This window comes from Lolium perenne, chromosome 2, assembly GCF_019359855.2.
Source record: "Lolium perenne isolate Kyuss_39 chromosome 2, Kyuss_2.0, whole genome shotgun sequence".
Lineage (NCBI taxonomy): Eukaryota > Viridiplantae > Streptophyta > Magnoliopsida > Poales > Poaceae > Lolium > Lolium perenne.
Window position 1 is genome coordinate 32,203,506 of NC_067245.2, and position 12,259 is coordinate 32,215,764.

Consider the following 12,259-nt stretch of genomic DNA (forward strand, 5'->3'; position numbering starts at 1 on the left):
GTCCAATTCCGAGAATATTTCCTGTGTAGGATTTCTGAAACCAAAAACAGCAGAAAACAGGAACTGGCGCTTCGGCATCTTGTTAATAGGTTAGTGCCGGAAAATGCATCAAAACGATGTAAAGTGTATATAAAACATGTGAGTATTGTCATATAACTAGCATGGAACATAAGAAATTATAGATACGTTTGAGACGTATCAAGCATCCCCAAGCTTAGTTCCTACTCACCCTCGAGTAGGTAAACGATAACAAGGATAATTTCTGAAGTGACATGCTACTATCATAATCTTGATCAATACTATTGTAAAGCATATGAGATGAATGAAGTGATTCGAAGCAATGGTCTAGATGATGACTAAACAACTGAATCATATAGCAAAGACTTTTCATGAATAGTACTTTCAAGACAAGCATCAATAAGTCTTGCATAAGAGTTAACTCATAAAGCAATAGATTCTTAATAGAAGGTTTTGAAGCAACACAAATGATGATTAAGTTTCAGCAATTGCTTTCAACTTGTAACATGTATATCTCATGGATAGTTGTCAACATAAAGCAATATAACAAGTGCAATAAGTAAACATGTAAGAATCAATGCACACAGTTGACACAAGTGTTTGCTTCTAAGATAGAAAGAAGTAGGTAAACTGACTCAACATAAAGTAAAAGAAAGCCCTTCGCAGAGGGAAGCATGGATTACTCATGTGCTAGAGCTTTTTATTTTGAAAACATGGAAACATTTTTGTCAACGGTAGTAATAATTCATATGTGTTATGCATAAAACCTCCTATAAGTTGCAAGCCTCATGCATCAAATACCAATAGTGCCCGCACCTTGTCCTAATTAGCTCGGACTTCCATGGATTATCATTGCATTACATATGTTTCAACCAAGTGTAACAAAGGGGTACCTCTATGCCACCTGTACAAAGGTCCAAGGAGATAGATCGCATTTGATTTCTCAGTTTTGATAGATCTCAACTTGAGGACATCCATACCGGAACAACATAGAAAACAGATAATGGACTCCTCTTTTATGCTTTAAGCATTCAACAACAGATAATATTCTCATAAGAGATTGAGGATTAATGTCCAAGCTGAAACTTCCACCATGATACATGGCTTTGGTTGGCGGCCCAATGTTCTTCTCTAACAATATGCATACTCAAACCATTTAATCATGACAAATCTCCCTTACTTCAGACAAGACGAACATGCATAGCAACTCACATGATATTCAACAAAGGTGTAAAAAGTTGATGGCGTCCCCAGAAACATGGTTACCGCTCAACAAGCAACTTATAAGAACTAAGATACATAAGCGACATATTCATTACCACAATAGTTTTTAGGCTACTTTCTCATGAGCTATGTATTGCAAAGACAAGGGATGAATTTTTTTAAAAGGTAGCACGCAAGCAATTTACTTTGGAATGGCAGAAAAATACCACATAGTAGGTAGTTATGGTGGACACAAATGGCATGAGTTTTGGCTCAAGGTTTTGGATGCACGAGAAGCATTCCCTCTCAGTACAAGGCTTTGGCTAGCAAGGTTGTTTGAAGCAAACACAAGTATGAACCGGTACAGCAAAACTTACATAAGAACATATTGCAAGCATTATAAGACTCTGCACTGTCTTCCTTGTTGTTCAAACACTTTTACCAGAAAATATCTAGACTTTTAGAGAGACCAATCATGCAAACCAAATTTCAACAAGCTCTACAGTAGTTCTCCACTAATAGGTTTAAACTACATGATGCAAAAGCTTAAACATGATCTACTTGAGAGCTCAAAACAATTGCCAAGTATCAAATTATTCAAGACAATATACCATTTACCATATGAAGCATTTTCCGTTTCCAACCAAATAGCAATCAACGAAGCGGCTTTCAACTTCGCCATGAACATTAAAGTAAAGCTAAGAACACCAGTGTTCATATGAAAAATCGGAGCGTGTCTTTCTCCCACACAAGGAATGCTAGGATCCGATTTTATTCAAACATAAACAAAAACAAACAGACGCTCCAAGTAAAGCAAATAAGATGTGATGGAATAAAAATATAGTTTCACTAGAGGTGACCTGATAAGTTGTTGATGAAGAAGGGGATGCCTTGGGCATCCCCAAGCTTAGATGCTTGAGTCTTCTTGAAATATGCAGGGATGAACCACGGGGGCATCCCCAAGCTTAGACTTTTCACTCTTCTTGATCATATCATATCATCCTCCTCTGTTGACCCTTGAAAACTTCCTCCACACCAGACTCAAAACAATCTCATTAGAGGGTTAGTGCATAATCAAAAATTCACATGTTCAGAGAGGACACAATCATTCTTAACACTTCTGGACATTACCCAAGGCTACTGAAAGTTAATGGAACAAAGAAATCCACTCAACACAGTAAAAGAGGCAATGTGAAATAAAAGGCAGAATCTATCAAAACAGAACAGTCCGTAAAGACGATTTTTTTCTAGGCACTTAACAGGCTCAGATGGAAAAGCTCAAATTGAACGAAAGTTGCATACATATCAGATCACGCATGAATTTTTTCAGCATTTTACGAGTTTCCTACAGAGAGATCTACTCAAATTCGTGACAGGTAAAAATCTGTTTCTGCGCAGGAATCCAAATCTAGTATCAACTTTACTATCGAAGACTTTACTTGGCACAACAACGAAATAAACATGATAAGGAGAGGTTGCTACAGTAGTAACAACTTCCAAGACACAACAAAACAGTAGTAAAATAAAAACATCATGGGTTATCTCCCAAGAAGTGCTTTTCCTTAACGTCTTTCAGCTAGGCGCAGAAAGTGCAATTCAAGTAACATCAAGAGAAGAAGCATCAACATCATAATTTGTTCTAATAATAGAATCAAAAGGCAACTTCATTCTCTTTGTAGGGAAGTGTTCCATACCTTTCTTAAGAGGGAATTGATATTTAATATTTCCTTCTTTCATATCAATAATAGCACCAACAGTTCGAAGAAAGGGTCTTCCCAAAATAATAGGACGAGATGCATTGCATTCAATATCCAAGACAACAAAATCAACGGGAACAAGGTTATTGTTAACCGTAATGTGAACATTGTCAATTCTCCCCAAAGGTTTCTTTATAGAATTATCAGCAAGATTAACATCCAAATAACAATATTTCAATGGTGGCAAGTCAAGCATATCATAGAGTTTCTAAGGCATAACAGAAATACTTGCACCAAGATCACATAAAGCATTACAATAAAAATCATTGACTTTCATCTTAATGATGGGCTCCCAACCATCTTCTAACTTCCTAGGGATAGAAGCTTCAAGTTTTAATTTTTCTTCCCTAGCTTTAATGAGAGCATTTGTAATATGTTTTGTAAAGGCTAAATTTATAGCGCTAGCATTAGGACTTCTAGCAAGTTTTTGTAAGAACTTAATAACTTCAGAAATATGACAACTATCAAAATCTAAACCATTATGATCTACAGCATTCTGAAAAATTTCAGCACTTTTATCACAAACAGTTTCAGCAGTTTCAGGCAGTTTTGCACGCTTAATTTGGAGTAGAATTAGAGACATTGCCAACACCAATTATTTTACCATTGATAGTAGGAGGTTTAGCGACATGTGAAGCATCAACATTACTAGTGGTGGTAATAGTCCAAACTTTAGCTACATTATTCTCTTTAGCAAGTTTTTCTCTTTCTTCTCTTTCCCACCTAGCATGCAATTCAGCCATCATTCTAATATTGTCATTAATTCGAACTTGGATAGCATTTGCTGTAGCAAATGACTTAATATCTTTATCTTCATTAGGCATAACTTTCAATTTTAAAAGATCAACATCAGCAGCAATACTATCAACCTTAGAAGCAAGAACATCAATTTTACCAAGCTTTTCTTCAACAGATTTGTTAAAAGCAGTTTGTGTACTAATAAATTCTTTAAGCATGACTTCAAGACCAGAGGGTGTACTCCTACTATTGTTGTAAAAATTACCATAAGAATTACCATAACCATTACCATTATTAGAAGGATATGGCCTATAGTTGTTACCAAAATTATTCCTATAAGCATTGTTGTTGAAATTATTACTTTTAATGAAGTTCACATCAACATGCTCTTCTTGAGCAACCAATGAAGCTAAAGGAACATTATTAGGATCAACATTAGATCTACCATTAACAAGCATAGACATAATCACATCAATCTTATCACTCAAGGAGGAGGTTTCTTCAATAGAATTTACCTTCTTACCTTGAGGAGTCCTTTCAGTGTGCCATTCAGAGTAGTTGATCATCATATCATCAAGAAGCTTTGTTGCAGCACCCAAAGTGATGGACATAAAAGTACCTCCAGCAGCTGAATCCAATAGGTTCCTCGAAGAAAAATTCAATTCTGCATAAAAGGTTTGGATGATCATCCAAGTAGTTAGTCCATGGGTAGGGCAATTCTTTACCAAAGATTTCATTCTTTCCCATGCTTGGGCAACATGTTCATTATCCAATTGCTTAAAACTCATTATGCTACTTCTCAAAGATATAATTTTAGCAGGAGGATAATATCTTCCAATGAAAGCATCTTTACATTTAGTCCATGAATCAATACTATTCTTAGGCAAAGATAGCAACCAATCTTTAGCTCTTCCTCTTAAGGAGAAAGGAAACAATTTCAGTTTTATAATATCCCCATCTATATCCTTATACTTTTGCATTTCACAGAGTTCAACAAAATTATTAAGATGGGTAGCAACATCATCAGTACTAACATCAGAAAATTGCTCTCTCATAACAAGATTTAGTAAAGCAGGTTTAATTTCATAAAATTCTGTTGTAGTGGCAGGTGGAGCAATAGGAGTGCATATGAAATCATTATTATTGGTGCTAGTGAAATCACACAACTTAGTGTTCTCAGGAGTATTCATTTTAACAGTAATAAAAATAAACTAAGCAAACCGAATTAAATAAAATAAAATAAAGTAACTAATTTTTTTGTGTTTTTGATATAAAGAAAGCAAACAAGACAGAAAATAAAATAAAGTAAAGCAAGACAATAAACAAAGTAAAGAGATTGGATGTGACAGACTCCCTGGCCTTGCAGCGTGTCTTGATCTCCCCGGCAACGGCGCCAGAAAAAGAGCTGCTTGTGACGGTAAAGCACACGTCCGTTGGGAACCCCAAGAGGAAGGTATGATGCGTACAACAGCAAGTTTTCCCTCAGTAAGAAACCAAGGTTATCGAACCAGTAGGAGATGAAGGCCACATGAAGGTTGTTGGTGAAGGAGTGTAGTGCGGCGCAACACCAGGGATTCCGGCGCCAACGTGGAACCTGCACAACACAATCAAAATACTTTGCCCCAACTTAACAGTGAGGTTGTCAATCTCACCAGCTTGCTGTAAACAAAGGATTAAACGTATGGTGTGGAGAATGATGTTTGTTTGCAAAGAACAACAGAGAACAATGATTGCAGTAGGTTGTATTTCAGATGTAAAAGAATGGACCGGGGTCCACAGTTCACTAGTGGTGTCTCTCCAATAAGATAAATAACATGTTGGGTAAACAAATTACAGTTGGGCAATTGACAAATAAAGAGGGCATAACAATGCACATACATATCATGATGACTACTATGAGATTTACTTAGGGCATTACGACAAAGAACATAGACCGCTATCCAGCATGCATCTATGCCTAAAAAGTCCACCTTCGGGTTAGCATCCGCACCCCTTCCAGTATTAAGTTGCAAACAACAGACAATTGCATTAAGTACTGTGCGTAATGTAATCAATACAAATATCCTTAGACAAAGCATTGATGTTTTATCCCTAGTGGCAACAACACATCCACAACCTTAGAACTTTCTCACATCGTCCTGCATTCAATGGAGGCATGAACCCACTATCGAGCATAAATACCCCCTCTTGGAGTCACAAGTATCAACTTGGCCAGAGCCTCTACTAGCAACGGAGAGCATGCAAGAACATAAACAACACATATATGATAGATCGATAATCAACTTGACATAGTATTCCATATTCATCAGATCCCAACAAACACAACATGTAGCATTACAAATAGATGATCTTGATCATGATAGGCAGCTCACAAGATCTAAACATGATAGCACAAGAGGAGAAGACAACCATCTAGCTACTACTATGGACCCATATTCCAAGGATGAACTACTCACGCATCAGTCCGGAGGTGGGCATGGTGATGTAGAGCCCTCCGGTGATGATTCCCCTCTCCGGCAGGGTGCCGGAGGCGATCTCCTGAATCCCCCGAGATGGGATTGGTGGCGTGATGTCTACGGGTGCTTCTATTCTTGTAGACAGTGTTGGGCCTCCAAGAGCAGAGGTTTGTAGAACAGTAGCAAGTTTCCCTTAAGTGGATCACCCAAGGTTTATCGAACTCAGGGAGGAAGAGGTCAAAGATATCCCTCTCGAGCAACCCTGCAATCACGATACAAGAAGTCTCTTGTGTCCCCAACACACCTAATACACTTGTCAGATGTATAGGTGCACTAGTTCTGCGAAGAGATAGTGAAATACAAGTAGTATGGATGTATATGAGCAGTAGTAACGGCGCCAGAAAAGTGCTTGCTGGCGTGCAGTTGATGGTAGTAATATTGCAGGAAGTAAACATGCAGTAGAACAGTAAACAAGCGGTGTTTGCAGTATTGGAAACAAGGCCTAGGGATCATACTTTCACTAGTGGACACTCTCAACATTGATACATAAATAAATAAGTTCTCTTCCTTTGTGCTACATATACTCTTGTTTGATAATGAACACCATTCGTTGTGTAGGGCTACAAGAGCACCTCAATGCCGGAGTTAACAAGCTCCACAACATTCGGCATTCATATTTAAGTAACCTTAGAGCATAATAGATCTTTGCAATTTAAACCGAGTACTAACATAGCATACACACTGTCACCTTTACACTATGAAGGGGGAATAGATCACATCAATACTATCATAGTAATAATTAACTCCATAACCTACAAGAGATTATGATCATAACCTACGCCAAGAACTACATGATGCACACACTGTCACCATTACACCGTGAAGGAGGAATAAACTACTTTAATAACATCACAAGAGTAGCACATAGACTAATAGCGATACAAAGCTCATATGAATCTCAATCATGTAAGGCAGCTCATGAGATCATTGTATTGAAGTACATAGGAGAGAGATTAACCACATAGCTACCGGTACAGCCCTCAGCCTCGATGGAGAACTACTCCCTCCTCATGGGAGACAACTGCGTTGATGAAGATGGTGGTGGTGTCGATGGAGAAGCCTTCCGGGGGCACTTCCCCGTCCCGGCGGCGTGCCGGAACAGAGACTCCTGTCTCCCAGATCTTGGCTTCGCGATGGCGGCGGCTCTGGAAGGTTTCTCGTACCGTGGCTTTTCCGTCTCGAAGATTTAGGTCAGGGGGCTTCTTATAGGCGAAGAGTCGGAGTCGGAGGGGCTACGGAGGCTCCACACAACAGGGGGGCACGGGCCCTAGCCTGGCCGCGCCAGCCCCATGTGTGGTGGCCCTGTGGCCCTCCTCTGGTCCCTCTCGGGTGTTCTGGAAGCTTCGTGGAATTCTAAGATGCTGGGCGTTGATTTCGTCCAATTCCGAGAATATTTCCTTACTAGGATTTCTGAAACCAAAAACAGCAGAAAACAGGAACTGGCACTTCGGCATCTCGTCAATAGGTTAGTTCCGGAAAATGCATCAAAACGATATAAAGTGTCAACAAAACATGTAGGTATTGTCATAAAACTAGCATGGAACATAAGAAATTATAGATACGTTGGAGACATATCACGGCGGCAGCGTCTCAGTAACTTTTCTCGTATCGTGGCTCTCGGTGATCCCTCTTCGTCTCCTCTTCGGTGTTCTGGAAGGCTCCGTGGAAAATAAGACCGTGGGCTTTTGTTTCGTCCAATTCCGAGAATATTTCCTTACTAGGATTTCTGAAACCAAAAACAGCAGAAAACAGGAACTGGCGTTTCGGCATCTTGTTAATAGGTTAGTGCCAGAAAATGCATCAAAACGATGTAAAGTGTATATAAAATATGTGAGTATTGTCATATAACTAGCATGGAACATAAGAAATTATAGATACGTTTGAGACGTATCACCCCCCAATCTGCGTTGTTTTATCTCTGTCGACTCCATCGGGGCCTCGGGCGGCCTGGTTAGTGCCTGGGATCAGTCCCTCTTTGGGCTGGTTAACTCTGTTCCGTCTAGGTGGGCCCTCTCCCTGGACCTCTCCCTTAACAACGATGGGAGCCTCTTCTGCTTTACCAATATCTACGCCCCCTGCGATCATGCCGACAAAATCCTTTTCCTTCAAGATCTCGGCTCCCATGCCCCTCCCGACAACACTCCCTGGCTTATCGCTGGGGATTTTAACCTTACACGGGATCCTTCTGATCGTAACAACGGCAACTTCTCCCAGCCAGACGCGGAGCTGTTCAATGACACTATCAATGCCTTGGGGCTTATTGAGCTTCCTCTTCGAGATCGCAAATTCACTTGGTCCAATAAAAGAGATTCCCCCACTCTTATCCGGCTGGACCGTGTTTTCATCAACGCCGCCTGGAACACTCTTTTCCCTTCCTCCTCCCTTTCTTCCCTCACCCGTGACACCTCCGACCACGTTCCCCTGGTCGCCAACATCTCCACGGTCATCCCTCAGAGGGGGGGTCTTCCGGTATGAGGCAGCTTGGGGCCTCCATACTGCGTTCCGCCAGAGGATTATCTCGGCCTGGGCCTCTACCATCTGTAGAGACCCCACGTCCCAACTGGTTGCGCGCCTGCGGCTGTGCAGGTTTAAGTACAAAGGTTGGGCTAAACACACCTCTCCGGCTGCCCAGCGGGAAAAGGACTGTCGCATCCTCATCAACCTCTTGGACCCGCTTGAGGAAGGACGTCCTCTCTCTGTTCTTGAATCAAACTTGCGTCGCCTTACGATGGACGCTCTCCACCGTTCTGTTCATGAACGTTCTCTTTACTGGAAAGCGCGTGCCAAAGTCAAATTCGCCCTGGAAGGGGATGAAAATACTAAGTTCTTTCACGCCTCCGCCACTTGCAAACTCCGTCGCAACTCCATTCCGATGCTATCCGTGGATGGCGTTGAAACCTTTGATCACGCTGGTAAGGCCACCATCCTCAAGTCCTTCTACTCCACCCTCTTGGGTTCGGTCTCCACCACCACGTGGAGTTTCGACCTACACTCCCTTTATCCGGAGGCTCCATCTCTCCCCTATGATCTTTGTGCACCTTTCACTCACAAGGAGATTAGGGAGGCCTTCTCTTCCATGGACAAAACGTCTAGTCCTGGGCCTGACGGCTTCGGTCCGGCTTTCTTCTCCACTTTCTGGGACACTGTGTACCACGACGTCTTCAGGGTGTTCTCTTCCTTCTACGACGGTTCTATCAATCTCACCCGCATTAACAGGGCTTTTTTGGTCCTCCTACCTAAAACTGACTGTGCCACACACCCCTCGGATTTTAGACCTATTTCGCTCCAGAACTGTATCACGAAAGCCATTACCAAAGTGCTGACCACCAGGCTTAAAATTGCGATCCACAGCCTGGTGGACGCCGATCAAACGGGTTTCCTTTCTGGTAGGCGTATCTCCGAGAACATTGTGTACGCGGCCGACCTTATTCGTTGCTGCCACACCAGGAAGGCCCCTGCCATCGTCTTCAAAATTGATTTCCGGAAGGCTTTCGACTCGGTCAACTGGGCTAGCCTTATTGCCATCCTCAGGGCACGTGGGTTTGATGACCTCTGGTGTGTTTGGATGGAGCGCATCCTGGCGTCCGGACACACGGCGATCCTCCTTAACGGTGTTCCTGGGGACTGGATCCGCTGCAAGAATGGGCTCCGTCAAGGGGACCCGCTGTCCCCGTAACTGTTCATCATTGTGGCCGATGTCCTCCAACACCTGGTTCGTAAAGCCTGGGCATACGGTCTCCTCTCCCACCCTATTTCAGCTCACTCTCCGTGTCCTGTCCTTCAATACGTAGATTACACTCTGATCATCTGTAAGGCCGACCGGGGGGCTGCCAGCTGTCTCAAGAAGACCCTTGAGGACTTTGCTTCTGCCACCGGCCTTGCCATCAATTTCCACAAATCATGCTTTATCCCCATGCACGTGGATGCAACCTCCGCAGCTGAGATGGCGACCGCTCTGGGCTGCCCCATCTCGTCGTTTCCTCAGCCCTACCTTGGGCTCCACCTCTCCCCCACTAAGCTTCATGCCTCTGCTTATGCCCCCCTTATTCTTTCTTTCGACCGCCGTCTATCTGGATGGCGGGCGCAGCTTCTCTCTTCTGGTGGCCGACTTGTCTTGTGTAATGCTGTGCTTAATAACCTCGCTACTTATTACATGTGTTCATACTTGTTGTCTGTGGGTGTGTTGGAAAGCATAGATAAGAGACGCCGCGCTTTCTTCTGGACCGGGAAAGACTCCTGCTCAGGTGCCCGTTGCCTAATTGCTTGGGACAAGGTGGTGTTGTCTAAGCAGGAGGGCGGTTTCGGCATCAAGGATCTCCACCGACAGAACAGGTGTTTGCTTCTTAGTTTCGTTCATAGGTTACACTGCTCTGACTCCCTTCCATGGAAGGAATGGTTTTTTGCTCACTTAGGTCCGGACCTTGGCGACTGCTCTTCCACTCCCTCGTTCCTTGAGAGGATCGTTGCTGAGTCCCTCCCCCTCTACCGTGCCATCACTAGGGCGACGGTGGTGGACGGGAGATCGACGTCCTTTTGGTTGGACAAGTGGCTTCGGGGGGGGCGCTCGCGACGCGCTTCCCTGCCCTGCTCTCCCACTGCACGCGGCCGCACGCGTCGGTGGCCTCGGTGGTGGAGGCTGGACTGCACCTCCAGCCTCGCCTCTCTGCTGCTGCGGCGGACGAGCTCCTCACGGTCCGCGGCATTATTGACGCCGTCTCCCTCTCCCAGGGGGATGATCGCCGCGTCATCGACTCCCCCTCCGGCCCTCCCTTCAGCACTCGGGAGGCTTACCGGGCGCTCTCCTCAGGGCGGTCTGTGGACGCCTCTTCCTCTACGACTTGGGCTCTCCGGCTGCCAGCCAAAGTGAAGATCATCGCCTATCTTGCGGACATTGACAGGCTGAGTACTCGGGCGAATCTTTTTTACAAGAACTGCGCGCCGTCTGCTGTGTGTGATGCCTGCCCTGCTGTCGAGACTGGGCGGCACATCTTCTTCGACTGTCCCGCGGCCGCGGCTTTCTGGCGGCGTCTTCACGTTGATGTCCCGGCTGGCGAGTTCTCCGTTTGGGATCTGCCACCCCCGTTTCCGATTGCGATCGATGCTTGGCGCTCGGCGGTTGCTGTACTCCTTTGGTCCCTCTGGAAATCGCGGAACGACCGCGTGTTCAATGCCAAGGACACCCCGTGCTGCGCTGTGGTCCGTCGGGCGTGCGATGACCTCACCCTTTGGTGTTGGCGCTTCAAAGAGGAGTAGACCTCCTCTAGATATTCTCCGCTCTTACTTTCTATCTTGTACTGTATGACCGGTTGCCTGTAACTCCTCACACCCCCTGCCCTTTCCCCCTTTCCATGTAAGATGGATTGACTGCTAAGTCGTTTCGAGAAATAAAAGCAATAAGCGGTGGGGCATGTCCCCCCGTCATTCCTTGAAAAAAAAAAGTTGTTAACCAACAAAATTTAAATGTGCCTTATATTTTACTAGTAAGACGGATGGGAGGACTAGAAAATATGCGGGCTGTTTATGTCTTCAACTGAGAAGACATTTGCACCCAACAAGGCATGCACCGATGTGTTAAAAATCAAAATCTAGGCTGGAGAACAGAAAGCTAAATGTTAGCACTTCGGCCTCACAAGTCACAAATACCACCAAAGCACAAGCTCGCCCGCTCTAGAAAAACTGGCCAGAAAAGAATTAACTGTAATATCCTCCCGTCTCGTCACTGGAGGCTGCGGCTATGGATTGACGAGGAAGGAACTGGGCCGTTCTCGTATACTGCCTTCATCCAGATATATAAGACACCTACAACTTTAACTATGAATTGTAATATGTTATGAAATGAAAAAGATTTGCAAGACGAATGCAACGAAACCGTTTATACATTTGGTATATATTAGTGACCAAAGTTATGCATCAAAGACCCAAAAAAATGTGCCTTATATTATAGAATGGAGGAAGTATTTAGTTTTTTTTTTTTTTTTTTGACAAGAAGCTACTCAAAGAGTATAATGCAACGTCGTGGGATAGAAA